Raw genomic sequence first — 11733 nt, 5'->3', positions numbered from 1 at the left:
GTTTGTTGGGCAACCAAAGGCTGATTTTAACAGGAGCAGGTGAACAGTTGCTCTCAATGCTAGAGACAATGAAGTATCTGATTTTTCACATCTGTTGTTGTAGTTGAGGTAGGAGGAGTTAATGGTGAGGGGTTTATAAGGACAATTGATGGTGATGAAGAGGCACAGGGGATATCTATGCATTCTAGGAATGTTCCTGCAGAAATAATGACATAGAGGACAGTGAGGCCCACTTCATGTGACTCAGCTTAAAACAGAAGTGCAGCAGCTAGTTTATCCCATGTATTTGGGACAGAATATCCCAAAAATCTATCACATTGTATTTGAAACAGCAAATATGAGGGCAAGATAGGATATTCTATGAATGAATAAGACAGTCAAGGCACAGGCAAAGAGTAGATATTTCTAGAACATATGAATCCATTTCGACCTCTTTGTGAGAAACATTTTTTATTCGTTCCTGGGAGTTGGGCATCACTGGCTAGGCCAGCATTTATTGTCCATCCCTACTTGCACCTGAGAAGGTGGTGGTGAGCCGCCTTTTTGAACCACTGCAGTCTATGTGGGGACACCCACAATGCTCTCAGGAAGGGAGTTCCAGGATTTTGCCCCAGCGACAGTGAAGGAACAGCAATAGTCAAGATGGTGTGTGGCTTGGAAGGCAACTTGCAGGTAGTGGTCTTCCCATGCATCTTCTGCCCTGGTCCTTCTAGGTGGTAGAGGTCACGGCCTTGAAAGATGCTGTGTAAGGAGCCTTGGTGCATTGTTGCAGTGCATCTTTTAGATGGTACACACTGCTGCCACTGCACGTCAGTGGTGGAGGAAATGAATGTTTGTGCATGGCCCGCCAATCAGGTGGGCTGCTTTGTCCTGGATGGTGTTGAGCTTCTTGAGTATTGTTGGAGCTGGACCCATCCAGGCAAGTGGAGAGTATTCCATCGCAGTCCTGACCTGTGCCTTGTAAATGCTGACAGGCTTTGGGGAGTCAGGAGGTGATTTACTTGCTGCAGAATTCCTAGCCTCTGACCTGCTCTTGTAGCCATAGCATTTATATGGCTGCTCCAGTTCAGTTTCAGCATCTTCCTTTCTGCTAGGTAAGGCTCCAATCAGCAGAGAGTTTCCCCCCGGATTCACATTAACTCCAGTTTTACTAGGGTTCCTTGATATCATGCTTGGTCACAGGTTGCCTAATTGTCAAGAGCAGTCACTCTCACCTCACCTCTTGAGTTCAACTCTTTTGTCTGTGTTTTAACCAAGGCTGTAATGAGGTCAGGAGCTGAGTGGCTCTGGCTGAACCCAAACTGAGCATCACTGAGAAGGTTATTGCAAATGTACCTTTTCTAACCCTGTGTGTTTGTTGTTGAAAACGAGATTGTTGTTGTGCATTAATCCAGTGGTGAATTGTAATAATAGTCAGAACATCCTTGCCTGAGGTTGTTCTTAGGGCGTAGAATATGCGATTTCCTGTTACTGCTTCTTTTTGTGGATTTAATTTCAAATCTTTTGATGATGTACGGTTGCTGTAACTCACAAATCCAACAGTTAAACTGACTTCAGGATATTTCATGTGATACTGTTTCATTTACCCACATTAAAGTTTATCTTTAATGTAATGGCCATTATACATCACAATCCAAAATCTCCTTAAAGATAGTTAGTTTTCTCATTGTCCTTCACCTCCCACAAGGATTTCAGGAATATAAAAAGCAAGTGACCAAGTAACCGATCAGCTCTGCTCCAGATCAATGTTTATTATTTGTTATTGACACAATTTCCCATTCAGTGTAAACAAATATTTTATCCCATTCTTCAGCTCCTCTCTGAATTTCCTCTGTGTCAGTCCATAGACACAAATGTTTGTGCAGGAACTGAGAAGCTTCAGCACGGCCCCAGCTTGTTGGGTAATATATATCAGGTTACTGTAATATTTGTCGGTGTAAGTATAGTTTCTCACTGGCCAATTTATCGAATGGACAACATATGTCATCCACAATAATATGAAATTGGCAGAAATAGTGAAAAGCAATATCATGGATTTCCTTCGATTCTTCACCTCTGGATCATTCTGATTCTCACTGTTTCTCTGGAGTCCCCTGTGAACTCTATTTGCCATTATAATGTGTCTGATGGCCAATGCATTGAACAACAGAATTAAACAGATTGGTAATAGAGGGGTTATGATACTGTCAAAACATTCATAAACCCTCCACAAGGGGGAGGTGAGATAATCAGCTGTTGGAACACAATACCAAGGTACATTGTCAATTCTAGTTCCAGCTTCACCTGCACAGTCAAAGGGAATACTCCTCAGACAGCTCACCACAAACACAGTCGTGATAACAACCATCGCTGCTTTTTCAGTATTATATTTTGATTGTAGCTTCTGACAGCAAATTGTTACAAAACGATCAAAAGTGAAGGCAACAGAAAACCAGACAGAGCAGTCTAAAGCGACAGTATATGCGACAAGGTTCACCATACACACAGGAGTTATAAACAGGAAACTAACTGCAAAGTACATGATATTAATCCGGTGTAATATCACATGGATGATAACCACCATTAGATCCGCCACTGCCATGGCCACCAGATAGTGAGTGATACATTTGGAGAGACCGCACTTTCCTCGAGACAAAATCACAATCCCCACCAAGTTAACTGTCAGAAACAGAAACAGATATTTAACTCAATGCTGTCCCCAAGCAATTTTAAAATAATCATTTCAAGTTGAAAAAGACAGGATGGAAATATGAGAATTCCATTTCTGAATTAAATGTAATTGTTCTTGAAAGATCTATTTATCGGTGACAGGGGAATCTGTGGCAAAAGAAGTTACAGGAAAATGAGAAGGCAAACAAAGTTGTTAATGTGAGATAGCAAAAGAGATGCTGAAGATAAAAACTGATGATTTTTTGTTCTGGAGAATTATGGGACCCAAAACACCAGTGTCTGCAAAAGCAAGTAACTGCAGTTAAGCTTTGCCCTGTTGGGTTATAGTCTGTAAAACATGGAGAGTGCACTCTCGCCCTGCTGTGTTACAGTTTGTACAACAAGGAGAGCGCCCTCTCACCCTATTGGGTTCTGGTCTGTACAACATGGAGAGTGCACTCTCGCCCTATTGGGTCAGGTCTGCACCACATGGAGAGTGCACTCTCACCCTATTGGGTTATAGTCTGTCCAACTTGGAGAATGCACTCTCTCTCTTTTGGGTTATGGTCTGTACGACATGAAGAGTGCACTCTCACCCTATTGTGTTCTGATCTGTACAACATGGAGAGTGCTTCTCGGCCTTTTGGCTAAGATCAAGTGTAGTATCTGTTCTTATCAGTGCTTATTTGATTGAGAAGAGACCATGATCATTGCCTTTTGATCCTGGGGAAGCTTTGAGTAAAATGGCGATAACCAATTTTCGAGCTTCGGGCCAGGGAGTGCGCAACACCGTTCGGGTGATCGTGAAGGACAAGGAAGGAGATGCACCGGTCGATCGCACCTTCTTCATCAAGAAAATTCTCTTCGATTGCTGCGGATTTCAAGCGACGGACGTCTTCTGCCTGCAGGATTTCCCCAGCAGTGGATACTTCGACGTGACGTTCCGGAACGTGGCGGGATGCATCAAGTTCCTGAAGGCGTTCAAGGAGAAAGGGGACCGGGCGCCACTGTCGATCCTCACAGCGGAGCCGCTCTTCACGCTTCCGTCACAACGGGACCGGGTGGTGACGATTCACCTCTACAACCCCCATGTTCCGGTGGTGGATGTACTCACCTTTCTCGCCAGGTACGTCGAGGTGGCCGGCAGCAGCACTGATGTCAAGGACCCCTTTGGGATCTGGACCAGCAAGCGGCAGGTCAAGGTGACCTTGAAGGTAGATCCCAGTGGAGCCATCATCCACCCTCCCTCCAGCTTCGCTATCGGGGGAAGTCGAGGCTTCTTGGTCTACGCTGGGCAGCCCAGAGTTTGCCGCACCTGTGGCAAATCTGGTCACATGGCAGCCAACTGCAGCACGGTTGTTTGCAAGAACTGCAAGGAGGAAGGCCATCAGACCAAGGACTGTAAGCAGACTAAGTGTTGCAACTTGTGCGGTGCGGCAGGCCATCTCTACAAGACTTGTCCCAAACGTTGCCTCAGCTATGCTCAGGCGGCAAGGTCCAAGGAAAGGCCGGGAGAAGGTTCGACGAAGGCGTCCGCTGTTCGAAAGGAGACCAGCAACTTTCTCCGCAGTGAGGAACTTCAACCTGAGAAGGAAGGGGAGGCAGCTGAAACCAACGACCCAGCACCTACCCAGCGCCCGGAAACCCCTCCTCCGCAGACAGAATCAATGGAGGAGGAGGCAGCAGATGGACAAACAGGTCAGTGGCAAGTGGTCCAGAGGAAAACCACAAAGAAAAAACATCCCAAAGCCACCACCCAAACCAGTGGCAAGAGGAGGCTCTCTTCTGAATCAGACTGCAACAACTCCTCTTCACTGGACGGGGAAATGCTGGAACGACAGCCCCTTCAAAAGAGGCGGCAGAACTCCGAGATGGATGATAAAGCATCCCAGCCCCCGGGCACTGGAAGCTGTGATGGGCCCGGCGTGCCCCAACCCCAATGCCCCATACGTAACGACGTGGCCAACGCATCTCAGCTCCGGGACACCGGGAGCAAAGACACGTCTGGCGCACCTGAGCTCCGGGAGACCGGGAGCTGTGATGTTTTCGAGGAGGAACAGATGGAAGCAGCTGAGGACAACCCAATCCTCTCTGCCTACAAGACCCCCCCGATGTCACCCGAGCGGCACAAACCCTGCATGAAAAATCAGGAGGGGTTTCTGAGCCCAACCAACGTGAAACTGCTTGCGCATACGATGGGTATGCAGGAACATCCCGAAGGGGAAGGACTGGGACTAGCGAGGACAAATGGTATGGGAAGCAACAACTAATTTTTAGTAAAAAATGGGTATAAGAATTGCTTCCATTAATGTGCGTAGCATTAAATCTACTACGCGATGTGTTTCAACCTTGGATTACCTTGCCAAGGTCAAAGCTGACCTACTGTTTCTGCAGGAGTGTGGAATACCACACCTCAGCACCTACAGGCAGTGGTCGCGATGGTGGTCCCACGGGCCATCGATCTGGTCGGGGGGTAATGACTGCCGTTCCTCCGGCCTGGGTATTCTGCTGCGGGGAGGTAACTTCACCATCTCCGAAGTTAAGGAGGTGGTGGGCGGTCGCCTCCTCGTAGCAGACGTGATGTACAACAACGCTCCGCTCCGGTTGATCAACGTGTACGCCCCGGTACAACGCAGCGAGCGGCTGACCGTCTTCCAGCAGCTCCCACTGCTGCTGGCGACGTCCAGGCCGGTCATCCTAGGCGGTGACTTCAACTGCATCATCGATGCGGCTGGACGATCCGGCAGTGACGACAGCAAACTGGATGCTACGTCCAGATTCCTAATAGAAACAGTTAAGGATGCCAAACTGCACGACGTCTTCAGCAAACCTGCAGACGGAGCGCAGCGCAGATACACATGGTCAAGATCGGACGGGTCTGCCCGTTCCAGGATTGACTTCCTGTTTGTGTCCCGTGCTGTCACGGTCGGATCCACCGGCGTCAAGCCGGTGTTCTTCTCCGACCACTGCCTCTTACTGGCCAACTGTCACTTACAGGATGACCAGCGGGTTGGCAGAGGGACGTGGAAGCTCAATGTGACACTGCTGACCCCAGAGAACGTTGAGGAACTCAAAAGGGATTACAAAGGTTGGAGGACCGTGAAACCCCTCTTTGAGTCTCCAGTTCACTGGTGGGAAGCGATTAAGGAGAACATCAAGAGGTTCTTCATCCACAAAGGTGTTCAGAAGGCGAGAGAGAGACAGAGGGAACTGTCCCGACTCCAGAAAAGTATGCAAAATCTACTCCGGTTGCAGTCAATGGGGGTCGAGGTCAAGGAGGACCTCCAAGAGGTGAAGAGCCAGCAGGCCTCGCTCTTTGCCAAGGAGGCCTCCAAGATCATCTTCCGGTCCAGAGTCCGCTCCATCGAGCAGGATGAGACGTGCTCGCGTTACTTCTTCCAAAAGGTACACAGAGAGAGCTCTGTTATCAGCAGCCTGAAGGAAGAAGATGGCTCGGTAACATCTTCGCAGTCCGACATACTAAGGATCAGCAAATCCTTTTGTGCTGGGCTGTATGACGCGAAGCCCACAGACAGCAGAGCCTCCCAGTCCTTCCTGTCATCTATCACAGAGGTCTTGGATGACAGCAGGAGGGAGGGACTGGACAAGCCGCTAACTCTGGACGAGCTGACAAAGGCCGTCGAGTCTTTCGAGACGAGTAAAACCCCCGGGAGCGACGGCTTACCGGTCGAGTTGTACTCGGCCCTGTTGGACTGGGTCGGCCCGGACCTGCTGGAAGTATACGAGAGTATGCTCCTGGCCGGCAGCATGTTAGAGTCCATGAGAAAAGGCATCATCACCCTCATTTACAAGCAGAAGGGGGAGAGGGCAGAAATCAGAAATTGGCGGCCCATCTCACTGCTTAATGTTGATTACAAGATTCTGTCCAAAGTCATAGCCAGTCGAGTCAAGTCTGCTCTGGAGTTGGTGATTCACCCCGATCAGACCTGTACTGTACCCGGCAGGAAGATCTCTGATAGTCTCGCGCTACTCAGGGATACGATCGCCTACGTACGGGACAGGAGGGTGGACACCTGCCTCATCAGCCTGGACCAGGAGAAGGCTTTTGACAGGATATCGCACACCTACATGATGGACGTGCTTTCCAAAATGGGGTTTGGGGAGGGAATCTGCAATTGGATCCAACTGCTCTACACAAACATCAGTAGCGCAGTGTCAATCAACGGGTGGGAATCTGAAAGTTTCCCGATCAAATCTGGAGTCAGACAGGGCTGTCCTCTGTCCCCGGTCTTGTTTGTTTGCTGTATTGAACCCTTTGCTGAGTCTATTAGGAAGGATGTGAGCATAAGAGGGGTGACAATCCCAGGCAGCGGAGGCACTCAGGTCAAAACCTCCCTGTACATGGACGACGTCGCCGTCTTCTGCTCGGATCCGCTGTCCGTGCGCAGACTGATGAGCATCTGCGACCAGTTCGAACTGGCCTCGGGAGCCAAAGTTAACCACGGCAAGAGCGAGGCCATGTTCTTTGGGAACTGGGCTGACCGATCCTTTGTCCCCTTCACCGTCAGGTCAGATTACCTGAAGGTGCTGGGGAAATGGTTCGGAAGTGCCGGGGCGTGCACCAAAACATGGGAGGAGCGAGTTGCCAAGGTACGACAAAAGTTGGGCATGTGGGGGCAGCGATCTCTCTCCATTGTGGGTAAGAACCTGGTCATCAGGTGCGAGGCGCTCACGTTGTTGCTCTACGTGGCGCAGGTCTGGCCCATACCCCACTCCTGCGCCGTGGCAGTCACCCGAGCCATTTTCCGCTTCGTCTGGGGATCTAAAATGGACCGGGTCCGGAGGGACACGATGTTCAAATCTCTGGACAAGGGCGGGAAAAATGTACCCAACGTGGCCCTCATCCTGATGACCACCTTCGTGTGCGGCTGCATCAAGCTATGTGTAGATCCCCAGTACGCAAACTCCAAGTGTCACTACGTGCTGAGGTTCTATCTGTCCCCGGTGTTGCGAAGGATGGGCCTGGTCACATTGCCGCGGAACGCTCCGTGCAGTTGGGCGGCGCCGTACCACCTATCCTTCGTGGAGCAGTTTCTGCGGAAAAACACCTTTGACCACCGGTCCATCAGGCAGTGGTCTGCACGGAATGTCCTCAAGGCCCTACGGGAAAAGGAAACGGTGGATCCTGTCGGATGGTTCCCCGAGCAGACCGTCAAAGTCATTTGGCGGAATGCCTCATCACCAGAACTTTCAAACAAGCACCAAGACGTAGCTTGGCTGGTGGTGAGAAGGGCCCTCCCCGTCAGATCCTTCATGCACACCCGAAGTCTCGCCCCCTCCGCACAGTGCCCCCGCGTTGGCTGTGGTGGGGAAGAGACGGTCGCCCACCTCCTCCTGGAATGTGCCTTTGCAAAGCAGGTGTGGAAAGAGATGCAGTGGTTTTTCTCAAGGTTCATCCCAAGCAGCTCTGTAACACAGGAGTCTGTGCTCTACGGGCTGTTCCCAGGGACGCACACCGAGACAAACATCAACTGCTGCTGGAGGACTATCAATTCGGTGAAAGACGCCCTTTGGTCTGCCCGAAACTTGCTGGTCTTCCAGCGCAAAGAGTTGTCCACCGCCGAATGTTGCAGACTGGCACATTCCAAGGTCCAGGACTACGTGCTGAGGGACGCACTAAAGCTTGGGGCAGCCGCAGCAAAGGCTCAATGGGGAAAGACCACAGTGTAAGGTTCCCCCACCAAGCTGGACTGAGGGGCTGGAACCATGGGAAGCCCCTCGAACTGTATCGTTAATATTCTCAATTGCTGTAAATGTAAAACTGTAATTGACATGACAATTGTGAAACGGAAGGGTTGGGAAGAAACTCGACATTATTGAAAGAAACTGATCTCTTTTGCAATGTTTGTATTTTTTCGTGCTGCTTGGAAACTGTTTGGCAATGTAATTTTTACAGATTTTTATGAATAAAGTATATTTTGGAAAAAAAAAAAAAAAAATCCTATTGTGTTATGATCTGCACCACACGGAGAGTGCACTCGAGCCCTATTGGTTTGTGGTCTGTACAACATGGAGAGTGCACTCTCACCCTGTTGGTTTATCGTCAGTACAACATGGAGAGTGCAATCTCACCCTGTTGGGTTATGGTCTGTACAACATGGAGATGCGAACTCTCACCCTGTTGGATTATAGTCTGTACAACATGGAGAGTACATGCTCACCCTGTTGACTACATGTCTGTACAACATGTAGAGCGAAATCTTACCCTGTTGGGTTATTGTCTGTACAACATGGAGAGTGCACTTTCACCATGTTGGGCTATAGTCTGTACAACTTGGAGAGTGCACTCTCCCCTGATTGGGTTCTGGTCTGTCCAACATGGAGAGTGCACTCTCACCCCATTGGGTTACAGTCTGCACAACTTGGAAAGTGCACACTCCCCCTATTGGGTTATGGTCTGTACTACATGAAGAGTGCACTCTCACCCTATTGTGTTATGATCTGAACAGCATGGAGAGGGCACTCTCGCCCTATTGTGTTATGATCTGAACAGCATGGAGAGGGCACTCTCGCCCCATTGGGTTATGGTCTGCACAACATGGAGAGTGCAATCCCGCCCTATTGGGTTATGGTCTGTAATACATGGAGAGCGCCCTCTCACCCTATTGGGTTCTGGTCTGCACAACATGGAGAGTGCACTCTCGCCCAATTGGGTCATGGTCTGCTCGACATGGAGAGTGCACTCTCACCCTATTGGGTTATAGTCTGTACAACTTGGAGAATGCACTCTCCCTCTCTTGGGTTATGATCTGTTCAACATGGAGAGTGCACTCTCGCCCTATTGGGTTATGGTCTGTAATACATGGAGAGCGCACTCTCACCCATTTGGGTTCTGGTCTGTCCAACATGGAGAGTGCACTCTCGCCCTATTGGGTTATAGTCTGTTCAACTTGGAGAGTGCACACTCCCCCTATTGGGTTATGGTCTGTACAACATGAAGAGTGCACTCTCACCCTATTGTGTTATGATCTGTACAACATGGAGAGTGCACTCTCGCATTCTTGGGTTATGGTCTGCACAACATGGGGAGTGCACTCCCGCCCTATTGGGTTATGGTCTGTAATACATGGAGAGCGCTCTCTCACCCTATTGGGTTCTGGTCTGTGCAACTTGGAGAGTGTATGCTCCCCCTATTGGGTTATGGTCTGTACTACATGAAGAGTGCACTCTCACCCTATTGTGTTATGATCTGTACAACATGGAGAGTGCACTCTCGCATTATTGCATTATGGTCTGCACAACATGGAGAGTGCACTCTCGCATTATTGGGTTATGGTCTGCACAACATGGAGAGTACACTCTTGCATTATTGGGTTATGGTCTGCACAACAGGGAGAGTGCACTCCCGCTCTATTTGGTTATGGTCTGTAATACATGGAGAGCGCCCTCTCACCCTTTTGGGTTCTGGTCTGTCCAACATGGAGAGTGCACTCTTGCCCTATTGGGTCATGGTCAGCACGACATGGAGAGTGCACTCTCACCCTATTGGGTTATAGTCTGCACAACTTGGAGAGTGCACACTCCCCCTATTGGGTTATGGTCTGTACTACATGAAGAGTGCACTCTCACCCTATTGTGTTATGATCTGCACAACATGGAGAGTGCACACTCGCGTTATTGGGTTATGGTCTGCACAACATGGAGAGTGCACTCTCACCCTATTGGGTTATGGTCTGCACAACATGGAGAGTGCACTCCCGACCTATCGGGTTATGGTCTGTAATACATGGAGCGCGCCCTATCACCCTGTTGGGTTCTGGTCTGTACAACATGGAGAGTGCACTCTCACCCAGTTGGGTTATAGTCTGTGCAACCTGGAGAATGCACTCTCCCTCTCTTGGGTTATGGTCTGTACTACATGAAGAGTGCACTCTCACCCTATTGTGTTCTGATCTGTACAACATGGAGAGTGCACTCTCACCCTATTGGGTTATGGTCTGTCCAACATGGAGAGTGCACTCTCACCCAGTTGGTTTATCATCAGTGCAACGTGGAGAGTGCACTCTCACCCTGTTGAGTTATGGTCTGTACAACATGGAGATGCGAACTCTCGCCCTGTTCCGTTATAGTCTATACAACATGGAGAGCGCCCTCTCACTCTTTTGGTTTCTGGTCTGTCCAACATGGAGAGTGCACTCTTGCTCCATTGGGTCATGGTCAGCACGACATGGAGAGTGCACTCTCACCCTATTGGGTTATGGTCTGTACTACATGAAGAGTGCAGTCTCACCCTATTGTGTAATGATCTGTACAACATGGAGAGTGCACTCTCGCATTATTGGGTTATGGTCTGTAATATATGGAGAGTGCCCTCTCACCCTTTTGGGTTCTGGTCTGTCCAACATGGAGAGTGCACTCTCACCCCATTGGGTTACAGTCTGTACAACTTGGAAAGTGCACACTCCCCCTATTGGGTTATGGTCTGTACTACATGAAGAGTGCACTCTCACCCTATTGTGTTATGATCTGAACAGCATGGAGAGGGCACTCTCGCCCCTTTGGGTTATGCTCTGCACAACATGGAGAGTGCAATCCCGCCCTATTGGGTTATGGTCTGTAATACATGGAGAGCGCCCTCTCACCCTATTGGGTTCTGGTCTGCACAACATGGAGAGTGCACTCTTGCCCAATTGGGTCATGGTCTGCTCGACATGGAGAGTGCACTCTCACCCTATTGGGTTATAGTCTGTACAACTTGGAGAATGCACTCTCCCTCTCTTGGGTTATGATCTGTTCAACATGGAGAGTGCACTCTCGCCCTATTGGGTTATGGTCTGTAATACATGGAGAGCGCACTCTCACCCATTTGGGTTCTGGTCTGTCCAACATGGAGAGTGCACTCTCGCCCTATTGGGTTATAGTCTGTTCAACTTGGAGAGTGCACACTCCCCCTATTGGGTTATGGTCTGTACAACATGAAGAGTGCACTCTCACCCTATTGTGTTATGATCTGTACAACATGGAGAGTGCACTCTCGCATTCTTGGGTTATGGTCTGCACAACATGGAGAGTGCACTCCCGCCCTATTGGGTTATGGTCTGTAATACATGGAGAGCGCCCTCT

The 11733-nt window shown here is 49.5% G+C and overlaps 1 pseudogene; it reads left to right on the top strand.

Moving 5' to 3' along the window:
* Positions 1-3276: 3276 nt before the first annotated feature.
* Positions 3277-3385, top strand: LOC137346346 (U2 spliceosomal RNA; annotated as a pseudogene).
* The last annotated feature ends 8348 nt before the right edge of the window (positions 3386-11733 follow it).

Source organism: Heterodontus francisci, chromosome 29 (assembly GCF_036365525.1).
Source record: "Heterodontus francisci isolate sHetFra1 chromosome 29, sHetFra1.hap1, whole genome shotgun sequence".
Classification (NCBI taxonomy): domain Eukaryota; kingdom Metazoa; phylum Chordata; class Chondrichthyes; order Heterodontiformes; family Heterodontidae; genus Heterodontus; species Heterodontus francisci.
This window is presented reverse-complemented; position numbering and strand designations above follow the sequence as displayed.